Source organism: Manis javanica, chromosome 3, assembly GCF_040802235.1.
Source record: "Manis javanica isolate MJ-LG chromosome 3, MJ_LKY, whole genome shotgun sequence".
Taxonomy (NCBI): Eukaryota; Metazoa; Chordata; class Mammalia; order Pholidota; family Manidae; genus Manis; species Manis javanica.
The window spans coordinates 12,847,297-12,864,085 of NC_133158.1; the positions used below are offsets into that span (position 1 = coordinate 12,847,297).

Here is a 16,789-nt window from a genome sequence, read left to right on the forward strand (position 1 = left end):
TCCATGAATAGAGCTTTTGAAACATGAGGATTTTTGGGGGAAGATGAAAAATGCTGACAGCCTGCCCCTGCCATGGTTCCATAAGATGTAGCTGGGAAGGAGGTGACATGACTGAAATGTCACAGACTCACTGCTGTTACTGAGATGTAGTAAATTATTCAGACGAACTATTTCTCCATTCCCTGTAAGCCCTTAGGACAATTTCCAGAAACTTTAAGGACTGTGAGATTTATCTATTTACATGTTTTTACATATTTTATGCAGTTTTATATATTTATGTAATTTCACTATGTATAATCCATTTATGTACCTAGCTAGCTAGCTAGCTAGCTGGCTATCTAGACAAATTTTCTTCAGTTAAATGGTTGTCTTATTGGGGAGATAGTTTGCTATGCTCTTTACTCCATCATTCCAGAAACCATCTCCTATTTTCTCTCTTAAATATCATTTATGAGTTAACGATGTCCTTTTTCCTATCTCCCTCCCAGCCTTTCATCTGGACACCAGACCTCTATATCTAGCAGACTACCTGTCATCAATTAGTTTTGTTTTCCTCAAAAATGTTCTCTCTATCTCAGTAAATGAAATTATCACCAACCCAGTGGATCAAGTCAAAAACCTGAACATCAACCTGAATGCCTCCCTCTTATCAATGTCAAGTACTGCATTAGCAAGTCTCACTGGGTCTATCTGTCACATATATCTAGAACTGCTCATTTTCTCTCTACTTCTATGCCTATTGTCTGAGTCTAAATCATTCCCCCTCTCCTGGTCTGTTAAAATAGCCTTCTAATGGGCTCTGCTTCAATCCCTGCTTCCCCTCCAATTTGTAGCTTAAATGGCTTTTGAGTGATCATTTTATATATCTGTCCGCTGGTACACCCTCTTTACCACTGACTGCATCCCTGTACGACCTGGCTGTTCTTTCCCCGCCCATCCAACCTGGAGCCCCTCACTTTCCCGTCCTGTTGCAGTCACACTGTCGTCTTTCGTAGTGCTTCCCTCTGCCTGAGGCCCTCTCTCCACTTTTTCCTGTCTGCATGGCTGGACTTTCTCTTCAGTTGTTTTTTTTTAAACCTTAAGTGTCATCTCTGAGAAGTTTTCTATATAGCTTCTCCTCTGTTACTCTGTTTCCTCATCCCATTCATTTCTTTTGCAGTTCTTGATATAGTTTGTAGTTATTAACTTATTTAATGATTTATTGCCTGATGTTTCCTCTAGATGGTAAACTCCAGAACAGCATGAATCAGTTATTTTGTTTGTCACCCTGTAATAAATACCCACTACTACTAAGAGATCCCACTTTTATCAAGCACTGATTATGTATCAGAAACAGTTCTAAGATACATATAAATTTAAGTATGTGTGGATATATTAATAAATGTATATATGCTTATCTATACATACATATACATACATTTACATACATATATACACATGCACATATACACATACTCATTTAGTCCTCACAACAGTCCTACAAGATAGATAATTTTATTATATTCATTTTACAGCTGATTAAAGCACAAATAGATTAGTGACTTGCCAAAGGTTAGACAGTGAAAGAGCAGCTGAGCCAGACTATTTTAGAGTATATGTTCTGAAACATTTCAGCGTCTTCTCAGAGTGGTGCCACAAACAAAGAAGGTGCTCAGTTAATATTTGTTGAATGAATAAACAAGGACTGAAAACAAGACTAAAGCAGCACTGTCCAATACCACTTTCTGAGATGATGTAAGTATCTCTACTGGTGCTGTCCTATGCAGCAGTCACTAGTCACATGTGGCTGCTGGGCACTTGAAATGTGCCTATTGTGACTCAGAACTAAATTGAAAGAGCCATATGTGGCTACTGACTACCACAGTGGACAGTGCAGTCCAAGACTTTTATGAGATGGTATCATTTTTTATGCATTGAGGTTTATACAGTCCTGATGAATTTAACTCCAAAGATAGAACACAAAATTCCCCTTTGCATTTCTCTTTTCCCTAATGCCTTTCATCCCCAATTTTTTATACATCTTTCATCTCCCACTTTACTTCATTCCAGCCTGTAGAATCCATATCCTCCTCCCTTATCAGCAGGTAGAGCAAAGCTATTTTCACCACTCCTTCAGCAGTGCCCTAAACAATTCTCTAAAAGTATTTAACTAGTCAACAACTACCTAGAGCCTACTGGGCGGAGCACTGGCCTGAGTCCTGGGAAGGGTGGAGGGAGACAGAGACACAAAGATAATAAAACAAGGTCACGTCTAACAGTGAGGAGGGTGATTAAACTGATAAACTCACACATAGGGAGCCTTGGTCAAGGGGGCAAAAGGGAGATAGGGGAAAGGTTGAGTGTCTAGGTTTGTAGTCTCAGGGTTCCAAATTGGGAATCTGGAGTGTCCACTTTGCAGAAATTCCTGCAAAATGGCCCCAATTCCACTTTGCAGAAATTCCTGCAAAATGGCCCCAATTCCACTTGCACCTGGATGACAAGAACAAACAGATGGAGCCAGATTTGCTCTCAAAACTGAGCTCATGAATGGACATGAGGAAGTTTATTGATGTCTAGATGAGACAGCTGGCCTGGGTGGAGGAAAATGCTGTTACATTTCGCTCTGATGACTTGGTTTGATGGGAGATGGGTCCAGTTGTTGGAACACCATTCCACTTTTTATGGAAAAAGAAATAAACAGTAGATATAAGTTATACTGAGGCATAAATATTAAAGAAGGAAAAAAGAATGGTGCACAAATCCAACATAGGCAATTGGTACTCATTATTTAAACAACATCCAATAATTGAGGTAGTGAAAGATGCATTTCTTTCCTCCCACCACTGACATACTTGGATTCTCGCTTCCATTGCACATATGTTAGAGCAAAAAAGATGTTGCTTTGTTTGGATTTACTTTTACTGTAGAATCCATTATAAAGCAACATGCTTTGTATGTCAAAGAACAGAAAGGCTTCACTTCCGCTTTTCAGAAAGATCTGGGCAGAAGTCAACTACTGCATTTATTCCATGCAGCTCTCCTTTTGATTACTAGATGTGTGCTGGTTGTAGATGCCACAAAAAAGCAGTGAATTTTCTTACCATGAGGACTTTCTGTCTTAAAATGTGTCTTACAGCATCATACCTCTGAAAATGAAATTGTCAGTCATCTAAATGTCACTTTGTAAAAAGGAAGCGTTTAAACATGTAGAAACACCCAGATGGTGCCTTAGTGCTTCATATTTCATCCAAATACCTGCTCTCAGCACACAGGTGGAGTGACTGCATCTCTTATTTTTCCAAAACTTCCTCAATTTTACTCTTTTCAATGAAAGCAGTTCATTAAGAGCAAAATCAAAAAAATCGAAACTGTGATACCTCTCCAACACTTTTCTTATAAATTGCAACACAGATCAGAAAAGCAACAAGTAAATTAAAAAGTATTAGATCAACTGTCCCAGTCTACTCTACGCTGACAGAAATATCACCTCCCTGCTTGTGAGCTAGTTTAACAAAATGTGTTTCCAAGAACACTAATCCCATGAGTTGTACCACAGTGAAATCATTCCATGGCAGATGTCCTAAGCCTGTTTGGCCCTGAAAAATAGTTGGGTTGTTGTCATAAATATTTTCAGCCTACCCTCTACCACACACCTCTGCTGCCAAATAAGAAGTCCTAATGCAAGCTGGTATTAGACCAATTCTGCCACAGATATATGTAATAACAAATAAGCATGAAAAATGCGAAGGCATATTGTTCTTGTAAGCTCTGGGAAGTAATCTGCCTTCAGGATCATGCATAAAATGTTCACTCAACCTAAAATAGGTGGAGACCAGAATCCTCTGGTAGCTGTGCCAGTCCACTGCAGGGCTGGGCCAAGTTCCTCCATGAAATGGGGTAACAGGAAGACCTTAAAGACCAAAGAGATTAGATGACTGGCTTCCCTCATTTATGGAAGGATGGTGGAACCATGCAATAATTCTGGCCTATAATGTATCTAAATACCACTAATTTAAACATAAAAAAGCATTTCTATTTTCCTTTTGCAAAGTAACAAAACTTATGGTCTTGATTACAATGGAGGCATTCAAAACATCTGAGGAATTACCTCTAAGGTTAGATACTTGCAGAGGGGGCTGCAAATGCTAATTTTTCCTACCAGGAAGGCTAATAGTAGTTTACGCATGCATATGCCCACATACAAAACATCCTTTTTATGTTAAATGCCTACTGAAGGGAATCACCACGTTGATCCAATAATGGGTTAGTTTGGAAATCATCTGGGGAATTCACAGAATTCATAGGCATGCTGAAAGTTCCTTGTAAGTCCTGCAAAAAGGAAACCTTGGCTAAATCCAAAAGATTTCAACTTTTTTGGCCTCAGAAATGTCAGGATACAGGCATCAGAGGACAATACTGATCTTCTGTTCAAAGCAACCTACTAATCTAAACAATGTTTCCAAAGTGGATTCTGAGTATGAACTGATGTTAGATCCATTCCAAATCCACCAAATTCTTTACATATGAAGGAATGGACATTCTGATTCACAAATCATTTTCTTGTGAGTCTAATGTGCAAGGATCTGCCCCTTATAGTCTAATACCCTCTAACATGGTAAAACTGAGTTTTTGGATCAGCAAAATTCACAGGTAAAATAGCAAACCTTCAATACAGTATATACCAAGAATGTGCTACAAGAATACAGCATCTATCATTTAATTTATATCTTTCAATAATATACAAGAGAGATATTACCACCATCCTTTTACAGAAGAGGAAAATGAATAAACCAAAAGGCTTAAGAAGTCTGTAATATCATTGAGCAATTAAGTTACAGCATTAGGATGAGAATGCAGAGAGGCCTATTTTAAAACGTGATCTCTTAACCATCACACTGCACCGTTAAGGAACTGATCCCACACCTGTAGCTAACCACTGAGTTTGGCCTCCTCCACGTTCAGGCTTCAGCAGCAGACCAGTTGGTCCAAGCCAGGGACGGCTTTGTGGATGCAGTCTGCGTAGTTCCATAAGGCCCCGTGCTTGATTTAATACTTTGCTTTTGCTGTCTTGGAATTTCTTAATAATTTTTGAACAGGGAGTTCTACATTTTTATTCTGCACTGAGTTTCAGTGCTTTCCATAGCACATAAGCTCTAATTGACACAAACTTTAAAAGATGCATAGACTTCAGCTTAAATTAGTAGTAGTCTGAAGGCATGACCTGGAAGCTAATTTTGGAACATACTGTCCAACCCTACATTATGAAAAAAAGGTTTTGCCTAACAACTGCAATGGAAACCGATAACCCCCAATTTGTAGTCTATCGATTTCCTGGGGGAGGGTTTTCAAAACCCATGAGCAATAGGGCAGGAAGCCCTTGGGCTCCGGTGTGTGACCCAGTTCTATATGATTAACTCAACAAACTGACCTATTAAAGGATTAAGGGGTCACAGATTGTTGGTCACAGTACTTGGTTGTACTGTGTAGGTTTGTACTGTTAAGGATGCTCCAAATGAATTCTCACACTCCTTCACACTGACAGAAACTGTAAGTTAGATAATGCAGATCCATTTCTACCTACCTTGCTCATTTTGCCCTAAAGAGACTGAGGAAAGCTAAACTCTTCTTTCCCATCCTCCTTTGGAGGTCAGTGTTATCATGTGACTCAATTCTAGCCAATGAGATGGAAAGGGAAGTCTTCTGGGAGACTTCTGGAAACAGTGTTTTTCTCTGATAATTAAGGGAGAATTCCACTACAAGAAATACATTTTTCATCACCACTCCCTTGGCCACTTCCTGCTATGGTCTTGTTTAGAACTACAGCTGCCATCTTGTGACAATGAGGTAAAATGCATGAATATGAAATGCCAACAAATACGATGACAGAGTAGACAGATGAAGGAGACTGGTGACTCCGTGGAGCAAATGAACCAATGCTGCTGATTCCCTAATTAACGATCTGTTTATATCTCTATTATCCTTTTTTTCTTTCTTTCTTTTTTTAACAACCATAGGTATTTTAACTAAACACACAATTTTGCAAAACCTGATCCCTTTAACTAAAAAAAAAAATAAGCCTTCCACTATCTACTGAGGAAGACCTAGTTCACTAGCTAGACCTGCCTCTCAATTTTGCTATGAACCGAAAGCTGTTCTAAAAAATAAAGTCTTAAAAAAAAACATGCATAATTTCTCAATAACCAAACTGATCATCATATAAGATTTCACAGTATGTTAGAGCTTTGGGTATGGGGCCCAATAGCTTGATGTTCCATCAGGATCCAGCTCTGTTACCGTCAGTCCTCAGTTTGCTTAGGTGTGGAAATGGGAATAATAGTACCATGTTCCCTCTTGGGTGTCTGGAGGAACAAATGGGTTCTGTCCAGCGTCTGACATTTAGCAGTCAGAAATGTTAATTCTTTTGAATAAGCTATATAGGAGTCTCTCATACACTGTGCTGTATAAAAATGTGCATTTTATGAAAATATCCTCTTTTTCATGTTGTCTGAGGCCCTTTCTAGACCTGTAACCTCCAGTTATTCATTGAGAACTAATCAATCTTGGAGCTGTTCTATACATAACTGAGAATCTTACCATGCTAAGTATATAGCACACACCCTGTCACATCTTATTTAATAAAGCAAATTGCTCCATGCAAGGGTAGCAGTTCTCATTTGTGAATTCTTACCTAATTAGCTGTCTAAAAGCAAATTGCAAATTGGAACCAAGTAAACATTCCTGGAGTATTTGCTCTAGTGAACTAAGATGAACTGTGGGTCCATTCTGCAGCTTGCCAGAGATGTTACATAAGGTGGTAAAATTGTCCCTATGTGTTTCCTAGGAAATCCTAGAAGCAGCTCTTCCTGGATGTCTACAGCTGTAGGCATTGTTCTCCTTTCCACATTTATAAGAGGATTCAAGAGTTTAATGACAAACTTTTATGGAGACTGAGGAGGCAAAAGGGATCCAGTGTGACAGTAAGAAAATCTCCAAGCAACATTCAGTCACAGCCACAACCAGGACATCACAGAGGTTCACTTGGCACAGACAGAAAAAGTAAAGGTTGGTCAAATGAACATCATTTGTGGGCATGAGGCAGATCTCTTATGGATAGATGGCAGTGGTGTGTGGAACAATTTTATTCTAGGAAAACTGGGCATAAGGAGGTGATGGGAAGCAGAATCCTGCTCACAGGCAAAGGACGTTAGGACATTTATTGCATGTCCATGCACAGCATCCACGTCCTCCTCTTTTGTTATCAATGGCTCAGTTTCCTTTGGGGAAACTTCTAGCCCATGCAGTTCAGCTGCTGATGATACTAGTCCCTTGACCGGTGGGCATAGCAAGGACAGATGACCTAAGTCTAGCCCAAGGGAATTTTCAGAGCTTGTGCTGAAATACTTTGGAAAGTTACTTTCTTTCTGTATGGATGCCAAGCTACCAGGATATGGGCCTGGATCTGCTGGGGTCACCCAAAGGGTGAGCCTGCTTGAGAATACAACCAACAGAGAGGAAGAAGATTAAGAAGGTGAGAATGTGTATCCATCCAACCATAAATCCCGTGGACTTTTCAGTTATAAGAGCCAGGGAATTCCCTTTTAACCTAAGCCACTCAGGTTAGTTTCTGTCATTTGGTACTAAAAAAAAGTCTGAGTCATTACTGAGTTAAAAGGAAGGTATACCAGTCTATAATATGTCATACTTTTTTCTTCAACCACCAACCATCTTTGATGTGATCTCTGTATCAGGCTGTGGTGACTGTGTTTTCCCAACCACGTCCCCACAAAATCAGTCTATCTGCTCAGACAAGTAGAGTTTTATTTACAGAACAACACTGCAGAATATTTGAAATTCAGGACTAATCTGAAAACCTGGGACATGTGAAGAAAAGACACTTTCTGATAGTAATGGTCACACAGTCCCATTCCCCTGGTAAATTCCTGAGGCATGCATTTCAAACTCACATTCCTTCATGGAGTAATCAAGCTAAAAATATCTTTCCTATACTCTCTGAATAAAGACTGAAATGCATTGCTCATAGCTGTTGCACCACACATCTGAAGCAAACTCTAAAGTGGTTAGTCAGTATTTGGACTCTCTGGAGGGAATCCCAGGGAGATTAAGCCCACACGTCCCTACTGCCATCTTGTTAGCTGGGAGTGACCCACCGCAGTAATTTTGTCCTCAGTGTCTCAATAACTACTGTACTACATAAGGGTAACACACCATAGCTGTAGAAAGGCTTTCCTGAGAAGCTGTACAAACTCAAGTTCATTCACTCCAGACTATGGTCTATGCATTATACATGATCATTTCAGAGATGATCCATTTCCCACTCTTACGGATAGGCAGTTGGCAAGGGCCTCATAATGCTGTGGCTTCTGGCATCACTGATGGAATCAATACCTTGCTTTTGTAATCCAATGGACTATTGCTGGATTTAGCATTTACTATGTACAAGGCACCATTTAAACATTTTACATGCACTGACCAATACTCATAAAACTCCATGATACAGGATTCATTGGTGTCTCCAATATACAGATGAGGAAACTGAAGCTCAGAGCAGTTGAGCAAAATTCTCAAGATCAAAGAGTTAGTAAATGTAGGAGCCAGGACTAAATTCTAGGGCCATTCTCTCTGTTCCCCATAGTACATGTTCTGACTGCCTACTATATCAGACTCTTAAGAGGACTTCGGTATTTTATCTGGGAACATCAATTTCGATATTTGTAACTTGAAAATATTTAATAAGAGAATTTGAAGATAACTGATTAGGCACAAGCTCTGCAGGAATATACAACAGAGTTATTGAGCACCTGCCCTGTACCAGGCACTGTGCCAGGCTTTGGGAATACAACAGAAGACAGAAGAGACACAACCTCGCAAAGCAGCACAGACAGAGAAGCAATGATAATGGAAGGCTCATGGTGTTCTGGTGTTCAGCCTAGGAATTCAGATACTTCCATTCTGGCACCCACTCTTCTCTACTGCCAGCAGGCAATGGGCACTTGGCAGGACTGTCTGCCCTTTAGGAGCTCAGTTTTCTAATCAATAAAAGGGTAAGGGTGGGCTAGACGATCTCCAGGCCTGGTATTTATTGACCTCAGGCTCTCCACCTGTGTTCCTGAAGAGGAAGATACAAAAACAACACATGCTGGAGCATTTTTCTCATATTTACAGCACATCAGAAATACCTGGGCAACTTGTTAAAAACAATGACTCGCAGAACCACAACAAGAGGGTTGCATCCAGAAGATCTGGGATGTAGCCCAAGATCTGCATTTTTAATAAGTCTCCCAGGGGCTTTTGATGTATGAATTGTGATTGAAACCCTGGTATTCAAAGCATTGGCAGCACTTGGGAGCTTATCAGAAATGCAGATCTTGGGTTCCACACAAGATCCACTGAATCAGAACCTGAATTTACCAAGGTCCCTGGGTCATGCTCACATTTATCGAAGTGTTCCTAGCAAAGGGCCAACCTATTTAATCTTGATGCTATGCTCAATCTCAACACCAATGTAACCAGAGCACGCCCTTACCTGGTTGTTATTACTTGTGCTAGGTTTTCTTAACCAGGAGACATCTGTAATTACTGTTTCTAAAAGCATCATCTGGAAGAGTGTTTTTCAAGTTCAGTTTGGCAGAGTACTCGGCTTCGGTTCTCCTGGGCCTCCTGGGGGTAGGGATTGTGAGAGGCAGTCTGGACTGAGCTAGCCTCCAGGCTATAAACTCTACTTCAAACAGAGCTGCTCCACTTTGATCAGTTTTAGAAATTGGTATTTCAGTTTGGTTTTTGTTTTTTGTAAAGTTTTTTTTTTTTCAACCAGTATCGTGCTCCACAGTGCCCATCCATACCATTGGTACTTTTCCCATGTTACCCAAGAGATGGGCTGAGGGAATAAACCTGGCTCTGTTTCTATATGCTTCCCTTGAGGACAGAGACATGACCTTCAAAATGTCAAAACCCATTCCTATTCCCAGGAGGACTGCTAAATTACTTTCCTATCTTACTTTAATATGCAATGACCAAGAAAAACATTAATGTGGAAAATTCTGAATTCAGCTCGTATGTCATCCTTAGTTTGTCTTCTAACAAAAGTTCCATGTATCTTTTCTTATAAACCAAAATTTCCCACCAGTCAATGGGAATTTGGTCCTTAAGGTAAACATAAGCAGTCCAGATCTTTCTTTAGACCAAGTACATTTTGGGGACATCTTTAGTGATTAGCATTGCTTGGTGGCTCTAGAGTTAGGAATTCTCAGAATTTACTTAATAAAGAAATCACAAGAAGCCCGGGAAAAAACTTTAGTTTTATTAACACCTAATGAATGGTTCTCAATGAGGATGAACATAATAATTACCTTTGAAAAATCTTGATACCAAGGCCAAACCCCAACAAATTACATCAGACTTTCTAGGACTGAGACTCAGGCTTCCGTGGGACCCTAGATGACTCCAATGTGCAGCAGGGAACTGGATAAGGGAGCCCTGTAAATGCAGTCCTGTAAGACATGCTCTCTGCACCACCCACCCTGGGTCTCCCCTCTTCCTGCATCCAGATGATTATTCATTCATTCATTCAATAGCTATTTATTGGAAATCTACTATGCATATTTTTAGAGCTGGAAATTATAAATTCAAAAATCCTGTCCTTGTGGAGCTAACACTACTACAAACAAAATTCATTTATTTTTTTAAGTTCTAGATACAAAAAAGATAAAATAAGCTGTTGGTGTACTACGTAGACATAGCCTCTGAGGTGATATCAGGGTACTGAGTTGAGACCTAAATTTTGGGAAGGATAGAGCTATAGGAAAATCTAAATAATTTAAGATTTATTTAATTAAGCAGAAATAGTAAGTTTAAGTGCCCCCAAATGGGACTAAGATTGGTAAATTGAGAGGACAAAGTCTGAAGGGCTGAATGAAGAAAAAAGTTAAAGGAAATGAGATTATACTGATGGTCAAAAACCAGATGCTGTAGGTCTTTGTAGGCCATAAAAGAGACAGTGGAAGAGACAATTTGATAAATAACAGTGGGAAAACATCTACATGAAAGACTGTACCAATCACAGGAACAATGGCCTATATAGTAACAAGACGTGTTGAATTTTATTTTACTTTAGTTTTTGGCAAGGGTGGGCAGAGCTGGTACTCATTCTTGGGGACATGCTTTAGGATTACCCGGGAGGGAGGTGCATTTAAGATGTTTAGCACACACTGTCCTTCCTCACCCATAGGCACAATTCTCTTACTCACCCTGAGGGCTATGACCCATACCCACAGTGAGTGATTAATACTAACCAGAGTGGGCCATATCCAGTGGTGTCAAAACCCAACAATATGCACATTCACGATTTTCAGGTCTGTACCTCCAGTTCAGTTCATTCACCCAACACTTTAAACATATGCACTCTAAATACTCTATCAGGATATCCCATAGCACCTCAAACACAACATGGCCAAAACTGAACTCATCTTTATTCCTAAACAGAACAGACTGGTATTTCCTCCTATAATCTCTCTGTCAGTTGACAGCAATAGATGGTGGCTGAGGCTGGATGATGTGGTGGTTTCTTCACTCATATGTCTGCTGCCTGAGCTGGGATGGCCAGACTAGCTGGGTGGGAGCTAGTTAGGCCTCTCTACTGCCTTATGGCTAATTTGGGCTTCCTCACAGCATGGTGATTTCAGGATTGTTGGACTTCTTATATGGTAGCTGACTTCTCCCTGAATGAGTATTCCAGGAGACAAGAGGTGGAAGCTGCCAGCCTGGAAATAGTCCAGCATCACTTCTTCCACATCCTCCTGTGAAAGCAGTTTCTGTGTTCACCCAGATCAAGGGGAAGAGTCATAGACTCACTTCTCAATGGGAGAAGGTTGATAAATCTGTGGCCATGTTTGACAACCACAATATATGAAGCATATATGGACATGCACACACAAATATACATATACACACACACACACACAGTGTCTGGTACATATTAACTTAAATTCCTTCAAATAGCACCTACTATAATAGTATGTAAATGCTATAATTCCTTTACAGTGATGTCCTCCAATCTTTTCATAAACTTATAGGAATATAGGATCAGCAAATGTGTGGGGCAGACAGGGAGAGTGATCAATATGAGCACTGAAAAGGAACATTAATTTTCTTGTGAGAGGCATGAGTCACTCTCCACTTGTTGGGCACCACAGGACTGCAGGAAGCTGTGTCAAATCCTTCCGATGCAATCACTGTGAAGTTGCAGAGAAGAGGGGGCAGCCAGGGAGACTCATTTCACTGCCAATGCACAGTATTCTGAGTACTTTTGCATGAAAGGTAGTGCCATCAGCAGGGAACAGGCTATGCCAATGTGACAGTGAGGCACTGAGTAAAATCATGGCTGCTTAGGTTCTGATGCCTGCCAAGTTGGCAGCAATAAAATTGTCCCAGTGCCTCTTCCTTTCCATGAAAAGATCAAAGAGGCTTCATCTTAGGACTTACAGAAGGAGAGAACTTGGTGGCACAATGATTATCACATAAGAATACTATTAGATTCTTTTTAAGACAAGGATGACTCATAATTTTTCTTGAAATATAAGGAAAATGTGAAAATGAGCCATCCTAAGCAAATAATATATTAGATTTAAGATAATTCATTTTGACTAAATTGGGGTTAACCCAAGTATATAAAGCTAGGAAACATTAGAAAATCTAATTGATATAATTCACTACATTAATATACTGTGGTAGCTTGGCCCTAAAGATGGCCTCCTGGCTCATATCCTTGTGGAAGCTCTCTGGCACTAACTCTGGGCTGGCCTGTGACTTTCTAAAACTAACTGAACACAGCAAAAATGATGCTGTGCCAATTCTAGGAACATGCCCTAAGAAGGCCTGGCAGCTCCTACTTTGCATTTTGACCCATCATATTAGAAGTCAATTATCCAGCTGGGAGACCTTGCAGAGGCCACAGAGAAATAAGGAGGTCCTGAAAGTACAACAAGAAAGACAGACACAGTCATCGCAGCATCCCAGCTGCACTGGGACTTCCAGCCATCCCCAGTGCAGTGGCAGACAAATAATGAGCCGTCTGGGACATTCCAACGTCCAAGATAAGCATCCAGATGACTCTGGCCCCAAATGCCATCTCGCTGCAACTGCATCAACGCACTCTAACAAAAGCAGCAGAAACCACCTTGCTGAGCCCTCTCAACTCCCAGATGCACAGGCAGTAAAAAATGGTAGTTCTTTTAATCCACTAAATAATGGTATGGTTTGTCATAAAATAATTAATAACCAAAACATGCAAAGATAAAATTCATAAGATTATCTTAAAGGACATGGAAATGAAGAAAAAGCATTTTAAAGAAATTCTACATTCATTCATGATAAAAAAGAAACCTGTAGCAAATTAAGAAAAGAAGGGATCTAACTCCCTTAATCTGATAAACGAGATCTACAAAACAACTCCAGCAGTCATCATACCTGAAGGTGCATTCCACTTTGAGATAAAAAAAAAAAGACAAAGTTGCCTACTATTATCACTTCTAAGTCAAAATTATACTTCTAGTCAGTGCAGCAAAGCAAGAAAAAGAAATATTTATAGGCATAATGATTAGAAAGGAAGAAACAAATTTGCCACTTAAAAATGATATGACTTTATATGTATCAAATACAAAAGAAACTACAGGTATATTATTGGGATTAATGAGAGAATTAAACATGTTTTCTAGATATAATACCAATATAAAAACCAATTACACTGTTATATATAAACAATCAAAAAAATTTTTTTAATTTACAACAGCATTCATAATGGCATCAAAAACTTGCAAGAATACATCTAACAAAAGAGTTAAGGTTTCTACTGAGTCCATGGAGAACCCCAGTATTATAAAGATATGAATTCTCCTCCAATATAATCCAACCAAATTCCCAAACTTTTCAATAATAGCTAAGTTGAATCTAAAATGTATATGGAATTGCAAGGGATGAATAAGGCCCAAGAAGAACAAAAAATAAGGGAAGGTGTGTCCTAGGAAGAATCAAGAATACTATGATATGAGAACTACCTATGGATCAGGAATAGGTAAAACGACCAGTGGAACAGAACAGCAAGCCCAGAAATAGACTCATGCATGTAATAATGGGCATTTGCTGCATGACAGAGGCAGCATGGAGTTTGGTAGGAAGAAGGCAGCTTTCAGTAACTGTTGCTACGGCAAATGGCTATCCACACATTTAAAAGAGAAGAGAAAGGTGGAGAAGAACAAAGAACAAGGCAGGAGGAAAAAGGAAAAAGAAACATTATACCTCTAGGTAATATCATATGCAAAATAATTCCACTTCATTTCTAATCTAAATATGGGAGGGTAAACTACAAAACTTAGAAAATAGTATAGAAGAGTGTTTTCACAAGTGAAGGGTAGATAAGAATGTCCTAAACAAAACACAGGGAACCGTAGGAAAACATTACATATCACACCACATTAAAAAAAACCAAAACTTTAAGAAAAGACACCATTAAGAAGTGTGAAAAGAAACACTATAGTTTGGGGAAACACATATAACTAACAAAGGTTTTGTTCTCAGAAAACAAAGAATTCTTCTAAATAATAACAAGTAGACACTAGAAAAACATCTACAAAAGACTCAAGTCTTTTGCTTTACAAAGGAGGAAATACAGATGACCAATAAATACATGAAAAAGCACTCAATCTTATTAATAATTTGACATATGCAAATTAAAAACAAAATGAATTGCTGTTGTACACCTACTAGACTGAGAAAAACAATCTAAACTCTGAAAATACCAAATGTTGGGAGAGTATGTAATACCAGGAGCTATCACAGACAGCAGGTATAAATAACAAAATCACTTCTTTTGGCATTTTCTACTCTAACATACACTTATCTCAGGACTCAAAGATTTCAATCTTGGGTGCACATGCACCCAGGATTACTGTGGGCGGCTTGGAGTGGTGCAAAGTAGAATGGGTAAGATACGGCATATTGATATGAATGGTTTGCCGTGCAGCAATGTAAATGAACAAACTACATGGATAAATCTTTCATATATTTAGCCTAAGAAGTCAGGCACGAAAATACAATTTCTATAGAAGTTCAAAAACAGGTATTTTGAGGTATTCATTCATATTCAGTAAAACTAAGAAGAGAAAGAAATCACAGTGCTGGGTACCTGCAGGAGAGCCTGAGGGAACTGAAGGGGAAGGCTCATGGGCTGCTAGCAATGCACCTTTTTCTGGCCTGGGATGGTAATTGTATCAGTGCATTTTTTTTCTTTCTTTTAAGTATACAGTTCTATGGCATTTAGTCCATTCATTCATACCGTGTAACCATCAATGTTCATTTTTACTATTAAACTATCTGTTGAATTTTTATGTGTTTTGTGTGCTCATCTCACAAGAAAGGCAAAAATAGTACTAAGTCAAGGGTGCACATGTGAAAGTATTAACCATAACATTGTTTGTAATAGAAAAAAAATCTGAAATGTTGATCCACTACTTTGGATCACATGAAGGGATGGGTCAGACACATCAGCACACACAGAGGCACAGATGGGGAGTCCCTGCAGCCTCCAGACATGATATAGATGAATATTCCATGGCATCAAAGACAACTGAGGTGTATAGTGAGGTAACAAAGGATATTTATAGTACATTATACACAGATATTCCAATGTTTTCAAGTAAACTACAAATATTCATGCAAGGAAAAAGACTCAGACAAATATGTTATAATGTTAATTATGATTCTATTCGGGTAGTGGTTTTATAGGTGATTTTTGTTTTGCTTTGTTCATTTGTACAGTTTCAAGTTTGAGCAATGGATATGGATTAATTTTTAAGGGAATAAAGAGGAGGCAATATATTCTACTGGGAAACAGTAACAAAAAAAAAAGAAAAGATGATAGAGATCTCAAAATGTGAATAAGAAACCTAACATTAGCTAATAGGGGTGTCTGGAGAACATCTGGAATCCTACCAGCTCCCATCAGTCTATATAACTTGTCCCTGCCAGTTACCTCTTTCCTACCTGGTTACCTTTTCCTCAGAGTCCTAGCTCTGACAGTAAATTCAGATTCTGGCTGGCTGCTTTGGAAGCAAGAAGGGCAGTGGTAGGTGAAGGGCCACTCTAAGAACAGCCTGCTTCTAACTGGAAGGAAGTGAAAATCCCCCAAGTGTATGCAGGGAGAGTTGATGGATCATCCCTCAGTTCTCCTCCACCTGATCTGCTACCTATTACAGAAATCAAGACAGGAAAAATGAAGTGTACCAAACACAGGAAATAACAGTAGTCGTTTGGATGATACAGTATCAGCTTCCTGTACAGTGTTAGCGGCGGGGCAGGCAGTGAGACAAAGGGCACCATCACAGTGCTCAAATCTGCCTTTTCACAGGGTAAGGTGGTTGACCTTAGTGACCTTAGTGACCTGAAGTCACCAAGAAATAGTCCAGTAGAGAGGACTCCACAGTCAATACACAAATATTCCCAACAGCTGGGTGTTCACTCTCCATGCGTACCAATAGCTCATCAGAATGAATTCCCAACGGTAAAGCTGCAGTTCATTGCTTTCTCCCACACTATGACCCCCTCAGCCCTTGGTGCTGTGGCCTGCTGTCTGGGCTAGGGCTTCATAAATTTATAAAGTAAATAGAAGAATTCACAGAATATTTTATGGCAGGTAAAGACAGTCAAAAACATTAAGTAGAAAAATGATGTTAATCCACTATATACACATGTGGTGTACAACTATAATAATTTATATTATACTTGTCTGTAGGTGTCATGA

At 39.3% G+C, this 16,789-nt stretch overlaps 2 long non-coding RNA genes across 21 annotated transcripts in view; one reads left to right on the forward strand and one right to left on the reverse strand.

Moving 5' to 3' along the window:
- LOC108391663 (uncharacterized) overlaps nt 1–16,789 on the forward strand; it is a 284,047-nt gene that overhangs the window by 261,381 nt on the left and 5,877 nt on the right. For all 11 annotated transcript variants that reach the window (XR_012128935.1, XR_012128936.1, XR_012128937.1 and 8 more), the window contains one exon: nt 6,821–7,041. This is a non-coding gene — a long non-coding RNA (uncharacterized lncRNA). The remainder of the gene's footprint in view (nt 1–6,820; nt 7,042–16,789) is intronic.
- Nucleotides 1–16,789, reverse strand: part of LOC118972528 (uncharacterized) — a 465,003-nt gene that overhangs the window by 254,903 nt on the left and 193,311 nt on the right. The window lies entirely within an intron of this gene.